Raw genomic sequence first — 12,176 nt, 5'->3', positions numbered from 1 at the left:
CTGGAACACCCTTCCTTTGGGAGCTACAGTAGTTCTGACCATGTGACAAAGTTTTCTGCAGTGGGAAATGAGTGGCAAGGACACGTGCCCCAACCAGGCATAGGCATGAAGTCCTTCTCTGTGCCCTGCCGTGTTCTTCCCTTTTCTAGCTAACTGGCATGTTGATAACCTGGGGTCTGTTTGAAAGCCAAGTGTTAATGATAAAACGTTCTATCAGCAGGGAGGCTTGCCCTGTTCCTTCACATACACTAATTGTTACATAAGAAATAAGTACATTCCTTCGTGTATTAGTTACTAAGGCCTAATCTCCTCCAACTAGTGAATCTACTCCATTAGTGATATAATGAGTTTGAGAAGCAAATAATTGGACCTGGTACATATTAAGCAAGTCATTATATTAGAAACTACTTTGTGTCTTCCCTTGGCTTATTTATGCTATGTAGGCCAAGGGAAGGCACAGAGTGACCTCACAGTCACCACAACTATTTCAGTTTCCCATTTTTCCAGAAAGAGCCAAACATTCTCAGTTTAGCTATGGTGCTTAAATGGCATTTGCATGTGTGTGTATCGTGCTGGTGTTTTTCTTTCATAAAGGAGCCTCACATTTACATGTCTATACTCTGAGACAAAGAAAGAAAGGTCTCAATGTCTGAGGTAATCTAAGAAATCAATTCATACTCTGTATGACTTTACACTCTCATCCCTGCACCTCCAATTTTAGGCACTCAAACTTTTTCCCCAATTTTTCATTTACCTCTTTGAGCCACACTTTCTTCATTAACTGGAAAGAGTACTATTGGAAAACTTGTAACATTGTAAAAAATGAAATAAAGGGAAAGACATTATATAAGAAAAATTATAATAATAAGTCACTACATCTGTGATACAGTAACCCAGAGCGACATGATGTAGGGAACACAGGTCCTATGCTACAGAGACAAGGACCTAGTCTCGGGAGCCTTCTCTGGACCCTCAGATTATCTGATCCCTTAGAAAGACCGGCGCACCCACACCTTTTCCTCCCTCCCACCTTCCTGCCCTCTCTCTCCCATAAGTAGGAATCCTCACTCCCTTTTCTTTAGAAGACGGTTTCTAGATCCCCAATGCTCAGAGAATATCAATGACACAAACCTCCTGACATCCTGGCAAGTTTGGGTGAACGTGTGGTTTCAAGATGTTTCCTTTTTTTTTGGTGCTTCATGGCTCAGCACTTCAGAGAGTGACTTAAAATCAGGTGCCTTCCTCTCTGAAACTCTGTTGCCAGAAGTTCAAGTGATGACAGCCCAGAATCAAGTCAGTATATAATATTCAAGAACAACAAGCAACTGAAGAGGCTCTCTCCTAACTCACTCACTCACTCACTCACTCACTGGCCCGGCCGGTGCTTAAATACACCAGTAGGGCCATTATGATCTAAGTCAGACAGGGTTCTGTAGCATTCTGACACGTGCATCAGAGCAGACCACTAATGGGGGGGATCCTTTTACCCAAAACAAACTTTACCATCAACTTGAATTTTTATCTTGCACATCATATCAAAACTTGAGAACCAATGATATGGATTAAACAAAAGACAGTTATTTATGTATCTAGGGTAACCACATTACTGCATCTCCCCCAAGGGTGAGGATAAGGCATTACCTGAGAGAAACAGGCTTAGACCCATGCCTACCCCATAGAACATGGTTAAGTGTCCTATCTTAGCAGTACCATATAATTTATGTTCACATGTAAGTTATATGTGAGGTCTATGTGTATAGTGGGTTTGTGAACACCTTGTGATTCCACAGAGCCCGAACATTTATTGAGTTTTCCCCACTGTAGGGAACAGGCTCATAGATTTCAGCAACCCATTGTCTCTGTTGCAACTCTTTTCCCCATCACTTCCCCAGAGCCGTCAGGGAGAGGAAGCCCCTGGCTTTACATTCCATGGCCCTCATCATGAATCGTGTCCTTGTCAAGCATGAAGGCTTCATTCCCCAGCTTCTGTTCTAGCCCCCAGTCTCCTGGAAAGAAAAGGTCTCTGTACAGGGTTTGAACTCTAGTTAGCTCCATTCTACTTGCACCTTCCCACTGACTGTCTCCTCCCTGAGGGACAGTATGTATTTGCTGCTCTAGAGCCAGGCCATGATTCAGCCAGCTTCAGCCTTCTTTACCTCCTGTAGGTCCTGCCTCATGCTGTTCCCCCCACATGGGCTTGGCCTCTTGGCAGCCACTAAATGGTAGGCACATTCCCCAAGATAGTCTCAGCCTTGTCAGCTATTGGAAAATCCCAAGCCAAAAATTAGATCATTTTACACATACCAAGTTGTTAAAAATTAGATCAACCTATACGAATGATAATAAGGATATGGGTAAAAAAAAAAAAAAGAACCTTCATGATATAAAATGAAGTATTGACCTATGTAGCTGTTTTGGAGAACAGTTAGCCAACATTTTATGAAATCAATGAGTATATCACCTATGAGCCATGATCGGGAGTGATATAAGAGGGCAGATGATCCCTATCAGCAACTCATGCTCTTCAGTTTCTTTGATTATTCTCTTTCCCAGAATGAGGTTCATTTTCTTTAGATGCACAGAAGCATAACATGGTGAAAGAGCATGGTTTTGTAGTCAGATAGTTATGGGTATGATCCTGTCAATGCCTCTTAGGATGTGTGAAACTGAGTAAATTACTTCATTTCACTGAACTCTTGTTTCCCTTATTTGGCAGTACTCTTAAAGGGCAGACGTGGAATAATCTAGGCTGTGTTTAAGACATTTTTAAGTGTCAGCACGATGATGTCGCTCAAACCCACTCCTCGTGCAAGTTAACACAACTGCATAAGATCACAACCTCCTTATTTCTCTTCTAACAACCTTGGGATATCAAAAGCACCTCTTTGCTTCCAGCTCTGACACAGGCTCAATCCTCATCTTTGATAAATTCTGGCCTTTTTATATTTTCTTTTCTCCTTTAGTAGGCTAAGTTCTCACTTACTTAAGCTACTTTCCTTGGCATTTTGCATCCTTGTGCTTTCTCCCAGCATTTCTTTCTCCCTTCTCTCTACACCAGAGGCCAGCAAACTCTTTTTCTGTAAGAGGACAAATAGCAAATAGGTTAGGCATTGTAGGTCGTATGGTCTCTGTTGCAACTCTTCAACTCGGCCATTATTATGGGAAAGCAGCCATAAATAATATCTAAATGAGTGAGTATGGCTGTGTTTCAAAGTTTATATATAAAATGTTATACACAAAAATAGGCAACAGGACAGGTTAATCCTGTAGGCTCTAGTTTGCTGTCCCTTGATCTATGCTATTAAATCCCAGCCAGTTTTAGTTCCTGTGTAGATCCTTAAGAGCAGCATTATTACTTATGACAGCTGACCTCTTAGAATATGGATGATTCCAGCCCCTCTGTCTCTGTAGAGAGCAATCCTAGATGTTAGACAAGAACTTTTCTTCCTCAAATTGTTTACCAAACTTAATAAAAATACAACAAACCAGGTAACCCACGATGCCTGCTCCCTTCTCTCTTTTCAGGACCAATGTGCTGAGTATTGGGAAAAAATGCAAAATGGGAAACTCAGCTGCACTCAGGAGAGAGATCCTGTACATGATGCTGACGGCAAAACATACAACAATAAGGGCCTCATGTGTAAACATACTGTAAGTACCTCTTTCAACTGACAAGTCTGAAAGATAGCTGCATAGTACTCCTGAATGAACGGCTATTTCTCATCTGCTTGTGGCTCCCTCCATGAATATTCTTCTGTTTGTTAATTCCCAAATATTGTCTGTTTCTCTTACATCCCCTAAGGAAAAATGAGCCCTAGCAGGAACAGTTAATAAGTGGTTGATTCCTACTCTATTGTCTATCATATTGCTGTGACCTGTAAGTGCTAAATAGTAGATAATTGCTCTTCATGCCTTGAACAAATCCTAGGGAGAGTTGAAGATGATCACTTGGAATAGGTCACCAGAATGGTTTTAGAAGGTTGCTTTTGTCAAATGTATGGCACACATTTATTGTATAATCTGGGGTGTGTTCCTTCTATTCATTTTCCCTTGGTGAATGGTGTTCCATTGGCATGCTTTATGATCCAACTCAGCCACACTTGATTTGTGTTACTGGGACAAGTAACAACCACTGTTGGTTTCATCTGTATATAGAAGTAGTTTCCTAGGTGACCTTGATAAATACTCATAGTTCTAAAATTTGATGCATATATCACAATGCTATTAATTGTCATTTAATTCATGTGCATATAATATGCATTTAATGCTTCTCCAGAAACACGCATACACTCATCACCTCTCTCCTTGTAAAAAACTACAATCTGGTAGTAGTATAGCTCATATGAGAAAATCTAACCAATCCAAGTGTTGCATTTTACACGTGAAAAAGTGAATTTTTTTTTTCAGTTCCAGGTCTCATGAAGGAGTGAACTATGGAGCGAACCTAGAGTCCAGTTATGAATGCTAGCCTGGTATTCATTCACATTATAAAAATTTTTTTAATAGAAGTAAGGTAGCAAAGTAGGGCAGTGCTAAGGTTTTAACATCAGATGGCTATGTCAGCTCCATGTTCTTGGACAGATTTTTTCACTTCCTTAGACTTCAGTCTTCTCGTTTTTATAATGAGGGTAGTGGCAACAATAATCATATTAGCCACATTTTGTTTCTTTTGAAACAGCGCCTGGAGCTGGTAGCTTCAGAGGAGGGGCTGGGCCCACTGCCTCCTTCCAGTGTGGAGCACATCAGTATCCACTCAGGAACCCCTCCAGTTGAGCCCTCTAGCTATTCCGTGAGGGCCCTGACACCAGGACACCCAACTCACACACGCTAGCCTTGAGTAAACTAGCCCAAACTTCCAGGCACACACAGTCTATCTAGGGGCCTTCCTTACCCAAGGCTGATCTTTCAAGACTGGGAGGTGTAGCTCTTTCTCCTAACTGATAAAGTCAAGCACAGTAAGTCAAACAAAATGAGGAGACAGAGAGGAATATACTTAAACAAAAGAACATGACCCAACTTAAGAAAAAGAACCAAATGAAACAAGAGTTAAGCAGTCTATCAGATAAAGGTTCAAGTTAATGATTATGAAGAAGCTCACCAGGCTTGAGAGAAGAGTGGAGGAACTCAGTGATAACCTCCACAGAGAGAGAGAGAGAGAAAATCTAAAACATACCAATCAGAGATGAAGAATGCAACAAGCACAATAAAAAAATGACAACTACATAAGTGGGAATGAGCAGCAGACTGGAGGGTCCCAAAGGGCAGGTCAGTGCCTTGGAAGGCAGTGATAGGAAGTACTCAAGCTGGACAGAAATAAGAAAGAAAAAACGGAAATGAGGATAAGTTAAGAGAGCTATGGGACAATATCAAACATCCAAATGTTTGCATTATAAGAGTCCCATAAGAAGAGTAAAAGGAGTAGAAAACTTATTGGAAGAAATAATAGCTGAAAACTTCCCTAAACCAGAGAAAGAAGCTAACATCCAGGTATAGGAAGCAGAGAGAGCCCTAATCAAGATAAACCTAGGTAGGCCCGCACCAGGACACATCATGATTGAAGTATCAAAGATCAGAAAAAAATGATAAAATCTTAAAAACAGCAAAGGAAAAGCAACAAGTTACATACAAGGGAAACTCCATAAGACAATTAGCTGATTTCTTACTAGAAACTCTAGGGGAGTAACATGATATATTCAATGTTCTGAAAGAGAAAAAAACCTACAACCAATAATACTTCACCTAGCAAGGTTATCATTCAGGATGGAAGGGGAGATAAAGAGCTTCACAGGTAAAAATAACTTTAAAGAATTCACCACCACTGAACTGTCCTTACAGGAAATGTTAAGGGGTCTTCTTTAAGAGCAAAACAAGACCCTAACTAGAAGCAAGAAAAATCTGAAAATGAAAATTTCACAGGTAAAAACAAATGTGTATCGGTGGTAGTAGATCAGTCTCTTAAAAGCTAGTATGAAGGTCAAGACAAAAGTAGTATAATCAATTACATTTTAAAAGTTAGTTAAGGGAACCCCCCCTGTTTTGAGAGAAATCTTCTGCATCCGTGGATGTTTTATTGCCCTTGTCTAGCTTGGATTAACAGTCTACAGGCACACACCTGATCATCTACATTTGCTCTCTTACAACACTAAACTATGTTTTCTACCTTTATCTTGCATCTACCTACCACTTCAGCATTTTATTTAAAAAAATAATAATAATAATAAGGGAGAAATGTGAGATTCACATATAAATCAAGTATAAAAATCAAACGAATATTCATATTTGAACTGATTGTTTATAGTTCATAATGCATGATCAAAACCGTAAGTTTTTGTGATGAATGCCCTTGTAGTGTTCACCATGTAAGAACTTATTCACTATGTAAGAATTTGTTCACCATGTAAGAACTTGTTCGCTATGCTTCAGAAGATTGGAGACTGATGAGAATTAGACTGGGGGTGGATTAATGATTGTGCACTGAGCATTGAGTCCCCTTTACAGAATTTTATTGTTGTTAACAACCATTTGATCAATAAATATGAGAGATGCCCTCTAAAAAAAAAAAGTTAGTTAAGGGAATCACCAAATAAAGGTGTAAAAGAAGGAGGAGGGGGAGTAAAAAATGTATTGTTATAATACATTTGAACTTAGGTCACCGTCAACTTATCATTGATTGCTAGATGTGTAGGATATCCTGTAATAACCCCATGGTAACCACAAGCCAGAAACCTATAATGGATATACAGAAAATGGAGAAACAAATTCAAATGTAACACTAAAGAAAGTCACAATACACAAGGGGAGAGCAAGAGAAAAAGGGAAGGTAAGAGAGGAAAAAGAAAAACAACTATGAAACATTTGACAAAATGGCAATAACTACATGCCTATCAATAAGTACTAAATGTAAGTAACTAAATGCACCAATCAAAAGACATGGGGTGACTGAATGGATAAAAAACAAGACCCATCTATTTGCTGCCAAAAGAGATTCATTTGAGTTCTAAAGACTGAAACTGAAGGGATGGAAAAAAATATTCCATGAAAATAGGAATAAGAAAAAAGCTGCAGTAGCAATACTTATATCAGACAAGATAGACTTTAAAACAAGGGCTGTAACAAGAGACAAAGAAGCTGCTTGTTTTCTCTGTGCTATACTGCCTTTCCCATGCTCCTCCCCGTACATAATGTGTGCTGAGACTCCAGTCATTGGACAGCTTGGCTGGGTTGGAGGGTCAGCTTTCAAGCTCATGCATGTCCACAGCAGTTGGCAAGAGGCCTGCATTGCTTCTGAGTTGTTGCTTGGAAGCCTCAGTTTCTCACAAAGTGGGCTTCTCCATAGGATTGTTTATGATAAAGCAGCGCTGGCTTTTCCCAATAGTCACCATGGCAAAAGTTGGAATCTTTTATAAAATGGTTTCAGAAGTCACATGCCATCACTTTTGACCTATCCCTCTGGTCGCACAGACTACCAACCCTGGTGCATTGTGTGACGGGACTCCAAAAAGGGTGAATAAAAGATGGGGTTCATTAGGGCCATCTTGAAGAGTAGCTGCTATGCACCCCAAAGCTGGGGCATTACCAAGAACTTGTGTCTTTGTTATCATTTCATCCCCAAATACCTGCTTCCCTCAGAAGTAATCACTTAGAGAAAATGTTTAGTTTTCAGTACCTTACTTTTTAAAAAAGGGATTAATACATGGCTAAATTGTTGTTTTGCTTCATAATTTTTTGATCGTCATGAAATTGCAATATACTGTATTCTTTTGGGAATTCCTCTGTGTTTTTTCCATGCAGTATTACATTTCTGAAATTAACTTTTTTAATGTATAGTTGTAGTTCATTCACTTTTACTGCTATATAGTAGTCCATTTTGTGAATTTTTATAATTCTTATTAATGGATATCTGGAATTGTTTTCAGTTTGTTTTTTTGAACAGTGTTGTCTTCTCATACATTTGTTCTGGTTCACACGAACAAGAATTTTTCTGGGTGTAGTTTATTTAAAAGTAAAATTGTTGAGTCATAGAATATTCAAATGCTAAGCTTAAGATAATGCTAAATTATTATTTTTTATTAAGGTATCATTGATATACAATCACTTGAGCAACATTGTGGTTACTAGATTTCCCCATTATCAAAGTCCCCACCACATACCCCATTACAGACACTGTCCATCAGCATAGTAAGATGCTATAGAGTCACTACTTGTCTTATCTGTGCTATACTGCCTTCCCTGTGCCCTGCCCCCTACATTTATGTTTGCTGATCATAATGCCCCTTAATCCCCTTATCCCTCCCTTCCCATCCACTCACCCCAGTCCCTTTCCCTTTTGTAACTGTTAATCCATTCTTGGGTTCTGTGAGTCTGCTGCTATTTTGTTCCTTCAGTTTTTGCTTTGTTGTTATACTCCACAGATGAGTAAAATCATTTGATACTTGTCTTTCTCTGCCTGGCTTATGTCACTGAGCATAATACCCTCTAGCTCCATCCATATTGTTGCAAATGGTAGGATTTGTTTTCTTATGGGTGAATACTATTCCATTGTGTAAATGTACCACATTTTCTTTATCCATTCACCTACTGATGGTCACTTAGGTTGCTTCCATTTCATGGCTATTGTAAATAGTGCTGCAATAAACATTGGGATGCATATGCCTTTTTGAATCTGGGCTTCTCATTCTTAGGGTAACTAGGAGTGGAATTCCTGGGCCAAATGGTGTTTCTATTTTTAGTTTTTGAGGAACCTCCATACTGCTTTCCACAATGGTTAAACTAATTTACATTCCCACCAGGAGTATAGGAGGGTTCCCCTTTCTCCACATTTGTTGTTTGTCTTTTGGATTTTGGCCATCCTAACTGGTGTGAGGTGATAGATCTCACTGTGGTTTTAATTTGCATTTCTCTGATGATTATCAATGTGGAGTATCTTTTCATATGCCTGTTGGCCATCTAAATTCCTTCTTTGGAGAAGTATGTGTTCAGATCTTCTGCCCATTTTTTAATTGGGTTATTTGCTCTTTGGTTGTTGAGGCATGTGAACTCTTTATATATTTTGGGTGTCAAACCCTTATCTCATATGTTGTTTATGAATATGTTCTCCCATACTGTAGGATGCCTCTTTGTTCTACTTATGGTGTCCTTTGCTGTACAGAAGCTTTTTAGTTTGATATAGTCCCACTTGTTCATTTTTTCGTGTCCCTTGCCCAGGGAGATATGTTCATGAAAAAGTTGCTCATGTTTATATTCAAGAGATTTTTGCCTTTGTTTTCTTCTAAGAGTTTTATGGTAACATTACTTACATTCAGGTATTTGATCCATTTCAAGTTTACTTATGTGTATGGAGCTAGACAGTAATCCAGTTTCATTCTCTTAAATATAGCTGTCCAGTTTTGCCAACACCATTTGTTGAAGAGGCTGTCATTTCCCCACTGTATATCCGTGGCTCCTTTATTGTGTATTAATTGACCATATATGCTTCAATTAATATCTGGACTCTCTATTGTGTTCCACTAGTCTATGGGTCTGTTCTTGTGCCAGTACCAGATTGTCTTGATTACTGTGGCTTTGTACTAGAGCTTGAAGTTGGGGAGCATAATTCCTTCTGGTTAATTCTTCCTTCTCTGGATTGCCTTGTCTATTCAGGGTCTTTTATGGTTCCATATGAATTTTAGAACTATTCTAGTTCATTGAAGAATGCCGTTGGGATTTTGATAGGGATTGTATTGAATATGTATATTGCTTTAGGCAACATGGCCATTTTGACAATATTAATTCTTCCTACCCAAGAGAATGGGATGCATTTCCATTTCTTTTTTGTTTGTTTGTTTGTTTGATTTAATTTAATTTTTATTTTTTGAACTAAAAAGTGGCTTTATTTTTTCTTCTTTTTAATTTTTTTTAATTTTATCATTAATCTACAATTACATGACGAAAATTATGTTTACTAGGCTCTTCCCTACCCCAAGTCCCCCCACAAACCCCATTACAGTCACTGTCCATCAGCATAGTAAGATGTTATAGAATCACTACTTGTCTTCTCTGTGTTGCAAATCCCTCCCCTTTCCCCCACCCCCCACATTATACATGCTAATCATAAAACCCCCTTTCTTCTTCCCCACCCTTATCCCTCCCCTACCCTTCCATTCTCCCCAGTCTCTTTCCCTTTGGTAACTGTTAGTCCATTCTTGGGTTCTGTGATTCTGCTGCTGTTTTGTTCCTTCAGTTTTTCTTTTGTTCTTATACTCCACAGATGAGTGAAATCATTTGGTATTTGTCTTTCTCTGCTTGGCTTATTTCACTGAGCATACTACCCTCTAGCTCCATCCATGTTGTTGCAAATGGTAGGATTTGTTTTCTTCTTATGGCTGAATAATATTCCATTGTGTATATGTACCACATCTTCTTTATCCATTCATCTACTGATGGACACCTAGGTTGCTTCCATTTCTTGGCTATTGTAAATAGTACTGCGATAAACATAGGGGTGCATCTGTCTTTTTCAAACTGGAGTGCTGCATTCTTAGGGTAAATTCCTAGAAGTGGAATTCCTGGGTCAAATGGTAAGTCTATTTTGAGCAATTTGAGGAACCTCCATATTGCTTTCCATAATGGTTGAACTAATTTACATTCCCACCAGCAGTGTAGGAGGGTTCCCCTTTCTCCACAGCCTCACCAACATTTGTTGTTGTTTGTCTTTTGGATGGTAGCCATCCTTACTGGTGTGAGGTGATATCTCATTGTGGTTTTAATTTGCATTTCTCTGATGACAAGTGATGTGGAGTATCTTTTCATGTGTCTGTTGGCCATCTGAATTTCTTCTTTAGAGAACTGTCTGTTCAGCTCCTCTACCCATTTTTTAATTGGATTATTTGCTTTTTGTTTGTTGAGGTGTGTGAGCTCTTTATATATATTTTGGATGTCAACCCTTTATTGGATCTGTAATTCACAAATATATTCTCCCATACTGTAGGGTACCTTTTTGTTCTATTGATGGTGTCCTTTGCTGTACAGAAGCTTTTCAGCTTGATATAGTCCCACTTGTTCATTTTTGCTTTTGTTTTCCTTTCCTGGGGAGATATATTCATGAAGAAGTCACTCATGTTTATGTCCAAGAGATTTTTGCCTATGTTTTTTTCTAAGTTTTATGGTTTCATGACTTACATTCAGGTCTTTGATCCATTTTGAATTTACTTTTGTGTATGGGGTTAGACAGTGATCCAGTTTCATTCTCTTACATGTAGCTGTCCAGTTTTGCCAGCACCATCTGTTGAAGAGACTGTCATTTTCCCATTGTATGTCCATGGCTCCTTTTTCGAATATTAATTGATCATACATGTTGGAGTTAATGTCTGGAGTCTCTAATCTGTTCCACTGGTCTGTGGCTCTGTTCTTGTGCCAGTACCAAATTGTCTTGATTACTATGGCTTTGTAGTAGAGCTTGAAGTTGGGGAGTGAGATCCCCATCACGTTATTCTTCTTTCTCAGGATTGCTTTGGCTATTCGGGGTCTTTGGTGTTTCCATATGAATTTTTGAGCTATTTGTTCCAGTTCGTTGAAGAAGGTTGTTGGTAATTTGATAGGGATTGCATCAAGTCTGTATATTGCTTTGGGCAGGATGGCCCTTTTGACAATATTAATTCTTCTTAGCCAAGAGCATGGAATGATTTTACATTTGTTAGTGTTCTCTTTAATTTCTCTTAAGAGTGTCTTATAGTTTTCAGGGTATAGGTCTTTCACATCCTTGGTTAGGTTTATTCCTAGGTATTTTATTCTTTTTGATGCAATTGTGAATGGAATTGTTTTCCTGATTTCTCTTTCTATTGGCTCATTGTTAGTGTATATTAAAGCCACAGATTTCTGTGTGTTAATTTTGTATCCTGCAACTTTACTGTATTCCCATATCAGTTCTAGTAGTTTCGGAGTGGAGTCTTTAGGGTTTTTTATGTAGAATATCATGTCATCTGCAAATAGTGACAGTTTAACTTCTTCTTTACCAATCTGAATCCCTTGTATTTCTTTGTTTTGTCTGATTGCCGTGGCTAGGACCTCCAGTACTATGTTAAATAACAGTGGGGAGAATGGGCATCCCTGTCTTGTTCCCGATCTCAGAGGAAAAGCTTTCAGCTTCTCGCTGTTCAGTATGATGTTGGCTGTGGGTTTATCGTATATGGCCTTTATTA

Source organism: Manis javanica, chromosome 14 (assembly GCF_040802235.1).
Source record: "Manis javanica isolate MJ-LG chromosome 14, MJ_LKY, whole genome shotgun sequence".
Taxonomy (NCBI): Eukaryota; Metazoa; Chordata; class Mammalia; order Pholidota; family Manidae; genus Manis; species Manis javanica.
The sequence above is the reverse complement of the archived record's forward strand: the minus strand, read 5'-3'. Positions refer to the sequence as shown.